This window comes from Panthera tigris, chromosome B1 (assembly GCF_018350195.1).
Source record: "Panthera tigris isolate Pti1 chromosome B1, P.tigris_Pti1_mat1.1, whole genome shotgun sequence".
Taxonomy (NCBI): Eukaryota; Metazoa; Chordata; class Mammalia; order Carnivora; family Felidae; genus Panthera; species Panthera tigris.
The window spans coordinates 48,914,767-48,920,775 of NC_056663.1; the positions used below are offsets into that span (position 1 = coordinate 48,914,767).

Below are 6,009 nucleotides of genomic sequence, written 5' to 3' on the forward strand. Positions count from 1 at the left end.
AAAAAATTTTTTTTTTGATCTTTATTTATTTTTGAGAGAGAGAGAGACGGAGCGCGGGCAGGGGAGGAACAGAGAGAGAGGGAGACACAGAATCCGAAGCAGGCTCCAGGCTCTGAGCTGTCGGCACAGAGCCTGACGTGGGGCTCAGACTCACCGACCATGAGATCATGACCTGGACCGAAGTCGACTGAGCCGCCCAGGTGCCCCGTCACATCCCTTTTTTTAATGTGATGACCATCACTTTGTGTTTTTCTCATGTTTCCTCGTGATTGGATTGCGGTTGTGTGTTCTTGGCCAATAAATAGTATATGTGATGGTGTGTGCTGCTCCAGCTAATACATCTCTAGGCACACAGTGTCCATCTGTCCCTCACAGGTGATGTTCATTTTGATCACCTGGTCAAGGTGTGGCCTGATTTCCCCGATACATAACGAGTGGGCTTTCCCCCCTCCCTCATAACAAATAAGTCATCTGTGAGAAGACACTTTAAGACCATGTGTATATACTGCTCTTCATCAAAATTTTCCCTGGAGGTAGCATCCGTTGATGGTTCTTGCCTGATTCAGTCTTTACTGTAATGAGTGCAGAGTGCTGATTTCCCAACCCCAGCGCTGCTGTAAGAAGGAGCCCTTCCCCTGGCCTCCCTGGCTGCTAAACCTTGGCTGCCATCATGAATGACAGACACAGTAACTATCCAGACTAGGAAGTTCATGACCAACCAGCGACTTCAACAGAAACAAATGGTCATTGATGTTCTTCACCCCCAGAAAGGCAACAGTACCTAAGACAGAAATTCAGGGGAAAACCTAGTCTAAATGTACAAGACCACACCAGCTGTCCTCTTTGTGTTTGGATTGGGAACCCGTTTTGGTGGTGGTAAGACAACTGGCTTTGGCAGGATTTATGATTCCTTGGATTATGCAAAGAAAAATGAGCCCAAACATAGACTTGCAAGACAGGGCCTGTATAAGAAGAAAAAGACCTCAAGAAAACAGCAAAAGGAACACAAGAACAGAATAGAGAAAGTCAGGGGGACTGCAAATGCCGGTGTTGATGCTGGCAAAAAGTGAGCTGGAGATTGGACAACAGAAGGGGTAAAAATTCTGCAGTGACTTTATCTGTGGCGTTTGTGCAGATTGTGCAGATTCCCTCATGCAGATTCATGAGGGAATTAAGAAACAGAACTTACAAAAAAAAAGGAAAGAGCCCTTCCTTCTATCTATCTAACTATCAGTTGTATGGATTCATGAATTCCTGTTTTTAATGACTTAAAATAGCATTATTATACTTAATTATTTTATGACTCAAATTGTTTTAGATTTGGCCAGTGCATACATCTTCGAGATGGTTTCTGTTTCCTTATGACATCCCCCATCATTTCTTTTAGCATTCCTTTAATTTCTGAAATAACAAGATGTTCCAGATTCATCTTTACCTACCTTTTACCCCAACCCTAGAATCAGCCATTTCTCTAAGAATGCCTGGCTTTTTTTTCTTCTTCTTTTCTAGGACACAGAGTATGAGTGGGAGAAGGGGCAGAGAGAGAGAGAGAGGGAGAGAGAGAATCCCAAGCAGGCTGTGCACTGACAGTACAGACTTGAGACTCAATCCCACGAACCATGAGACCATGACCTGAATTGAAATCAGGAGTCAGACGCTTAACCAATCGGGGTGCCCCTGCCTGGCTTTTTAAAGTGGGAAATAGTATTAGCCACCAAGACCTGGGGCTGCGAGGGCTGTTCATTGCTATTTAAGTGTCTGCTTTCTGAGCCTTTCAACAAAGTTATACGTGTACACATACCGACACATACAGATACATATATGTTATATATGCACATAAGCATGAACATATACATACCTATATATATTGGAAATTATGAGCTTATATTGATACCCTCAATTTTAATCCATCCCCAAGGGTTCTTTCTTGTCCCCCCCATTCCATATTTCTGTGTCCCCTTTTCCATAGTGAAAAACCCTGGGCCCAAACCACATCAACACATTTATTCATTTGCTCAGTCTTTTTTTTTTTTTAATGTTTATTTTTGAGAGAGAGAGACACACACACACGCGCGCGCACACACACACACACACACACACACACACACACACACACACGTGTGGGGGAGGGGCAGAGAGAGAGACACACACAGAATCTGAAGGAGGCTTCAGGTTCTGAGCTGTCAGCACAGAGCCTGACATGGGGTTTGAACCCACAAACCGTGAGCTCATGGCCTGAGCCGAAGTCGGACGCTAACCGACTGAGCCATCCAGGTGCCCCTCATTTGCTCAGTCTTGAATTAATCTAAAGTAATTTCAGAATTGCTTTACCCATGCTACAGTAATAAATAAAATTACTTTATAAGTTTCATACGTGTTTGCACTTCCCCAATTATATGCTACCACATCCCAGATAGAGATTACATAGTCAAAACTAATTTATTTAGTTTACTTAGATTAAATAATTTTAGCTGATTTAGTAGATTAGTTCTTTCCTTCAGTATGCTTTGTAGTCATTCAAAATGTAAATTAGGTTCATTTGGTTCTAGGTAGGTGGGTTTTTTTTAACCAATAAAATTTAATGTTTTGAATGTGTAAAATATTAAATGTTTTCGAAAGTCAAAACTAAAAAAGTTTCACTCAGAGAAATGCCACTCTGTCTATATCCCTTTCACCCTATTTCTCCCACCTCATCCTTTGTAGAAAACAACTTTTTGTTTTTTGTTTTTTCTTTCCTGTGTTTCTTCTTTTAATAGTAAGCAGATATATGCATGTTTTCTTATTTTCCCTTCTTTCTTACAAAAAAGGTAGCGTACTATATATTTGCACTTTGCTTTTTTATTTAATATCTCCTGGAAATTATCCATGTCAGTTGATTGAGATTTCTGTATTCATTTGTATAGCTGCATAGGGTCCCATTGTGTGTATATAACCATAGTATATTAACCAATCTCCCATGCTTGAATATTTAGATAGTTCTCAGTTTTCGTAATTACAAATAATTCTGAAGTGAATAACCTTGTCATATATGTTTTCAGATTGTTGGAGGTGTATATTATGGATAAATTTATAGAAATATGATTGTGGGGTCAGAGGACAAATATGTATGTGTTTAATTCCCCTCCACCAGGTCTGGGCCATTTGCATTTCCACCCCAATTCCCCATAGCCTGGCCAATGCAGTATATTGTCAGCCTCTGCATTTTTGCCAATCTGATAGTTGAGAACCGTTTTCACACTGTAGTTAAAAAAAACTTTTTTTAATGTTTATTTATTCTTTGAAAGAGAGAGACAGCATGAACACAGGAGGGGCACTGAGAAGGAGACAGAGAATGTGCAGCAGGCTCCAGGCTCCAAGCTGTCAGCACAGAGCCCAACGTGGGGCTCGAACTCCTGAACTGTGAGATCATGACCTGAGCTGAAGCCGGACACTTACCAGACTGAGCCACCCAAGAGCCCCTCATACTGTAGTTTTAAGTTGCATTTTGTCTTAGAATAAAGCTGAACATCTTTTCATTTGTTTAGGGGACCTTTTTTTTTTTTTTCAACTGAACTATAGTTGACACACAATGTTACATTAGTTTCAGGTGTACAGCATAGTGATTTGACAAGTTTATACATTATGCTATTCTCACCACAAATGTAGCTACCGTCTGTCACCATACGACACTATTATAATACCATTGACTACATTCCCTATGCTGTACCTTTTATCCCCATGACTTATTTATTGCTTAATTGGAAACACTTAGGGGACATTTTTTATCTCTTTTCATAATTGCCTGTTCAGGTCTTTTGTCCATTTTTCTATAGGATTTTTGGGTTTAGGTTTTCCTATTTCATCCATCCCTCGACCCCCTTCCTTCTGGTAACCATCAATTTGTTCTCTATAGTTAAGAGTCTGTTTCTTGATTTGTCTTTCTCCCTTTTTTTATCCTTTGCTCATTTGTTTTGTTTCTTAAATTCCATATATGAGTGAAATCATATGGTATTTGTCTTTCTTTGACTGACTTATTTCACTTAGCATTATACTGTCTAGCTCCATCCATGTTATTGCAAATGGCAAATTTTCATTCTTTTTATGACTGGATAATATTCCATTAGGTGTATATACCACTTCTTTATCCATTCATCTGTCGACGGACATTTGGCTGCCTCTATAATTTGGCTATTGTAAATAATGCTGCAATAAACATCAGGTGCATGTATCCCTTTGAATTAGTGTTTTTGTATTTTGTTGAGGGGGTAAATGCCCAGTGTGTAATTACTGGATCATAGGGTAGTTCTATTTTTAACTGTTTGAGGAACCTCCATACTGTTTTCCACAGGGGCTGGAGCAGTTTACATTTCCACCAATAGTGCAAGGGGGTTCCTTTTTCTCCACATCCTCATCCTCACTTATGTTGTGTTTTGATTTTAGCCATTCTGACAGGTGTGAGGTGATATCTCGTTGTGGTTTTGATTTGCATTTCCCTGATGATGAGTGATGTTGGGCATCTTTTCACGTGCCTGTTGGCCAAGTGGATGTCTTCTTTGGAGAAATGTCTGTCCATGTCTTCTGCCCATTTTTAATTGGATTATTCATTTTGGGGGTGTTGAGTTTTATACATTCTTTATATATTTTGGATATTGACCCTCTATCAGATATGTCATTTGCAAATGAATTTTCATTTTAAATTCCATTCTGAATTTATTTTTGTGTATGGTGTAAGAAAGTGGTCCGGTGTCATTCTTTTGCATGCTGCTGTCCAGTTTTCCCACTGCCATTTGTTGAAGAGACTTTTTCCCATTGCATATTTTTTCCTGCTTTGTCAAAAATAAATTGACCATATAATTGTGGGCTTATTTCTGCGTTTTCTTTTCTGTTCCATTGATCAGTGTGTCTATTTTTGTGCCATTACCATGTTTGTACAGCTTTGTAGTATAAATTGAAGTCTGAAATTGTAATACTCCAGTTTGGTTTTTCTTTTTCAAGATTGCTTTGACTATTCAGGGTCTTTTGTGGCTCTGTACACATTTTAGGATTGTTAATTCCAGTTCTGTGAAAAATGCTGTTGGTATTTTGATAGGGACTGCATTAAATGTGTAGATTGTTTTGGGTAGTATAGACATTTTAACAGTATTTGTTCTTCCTATCCAGGAGCATGGAATATCTTTCCATTTCTTTGTGTAATTCTCAATTTCTTTCATCCGGGTTGTATAGTTTTCAGAGTATAGGTCTTTCACCTCTTCGGTTAGGTTTATTCCTGAGCATCTTATTGGTTTTGGCACAGTTGCAAATGGGATTGATGCCTTAATTTCTCTTTCTGCTGCTTCATCATTAGGGTGTAGAAATGCAACAGATTTCTGTACGTTGATTTTGTATTCTGGGACTACAGGATTAATTCCACTTCCTGAATTTTTAAAGCTCTTTAGAAACTTGGTATATTGCCTCTTTGTCTATAATATGTGCTATGAATATTTTCTCCCAGTTTGTCATTGACTTTGTTTTGGTCATGCCAAAGCATTGTTATTTTATTGTCATGTGGTCAAATGTATTAATCTCTTTCTTTTATTGCTTCTGGATTTTGAGGCATAGTTTTAAAAAATCCCCTCAACAGATATCTCCCAGGAATTCAGTCATCATGATCAGCTCATACACCACCCCGCCCCCCCCCCGCCCCCCCCCCCCCCCCCCCCCCCGCCACACACATCCACACTTCCCAGGACAGAAGTACTGGGTGGCTCCATCCTTAAACACCCACTCTGGCTCACTCTGCCTATTTTGGGTGTCTTTCTCCTCATCATTTCTAAAAGACCAGGTCCTGGAAGGAGGAGGAGGTATGAGGTGTCTGAGGGAACAAGAGCAATCTTCTGATTGAGGGAATCCATCACCTAGGTCTTACTTAGGGAACACATGGCCCCAGGGAGACCTGCTCCTCCCATGGTCCCTTCCACACCCTGGCAGGTCCCGGATGAGGCAGAGCGTGAGGCAGAGGTCTGTGACCATTTCCACCATTCTGTATTCTCT

The 6,009-nt window shown here is 40.1% G+C and overlaps 1 pseudogene; it reads left to right on the forward strand.

Annotated features, from left to right (window-relative positions):
* Positions 1–533: 533 nt before the first annotated feature.
* LOC102957759 lies at positions 534–1,095 on the forward strand (annotated as a pseudogene).
* Positions 1,096–6,009: the final 4,914 nt, after the last annotated feature.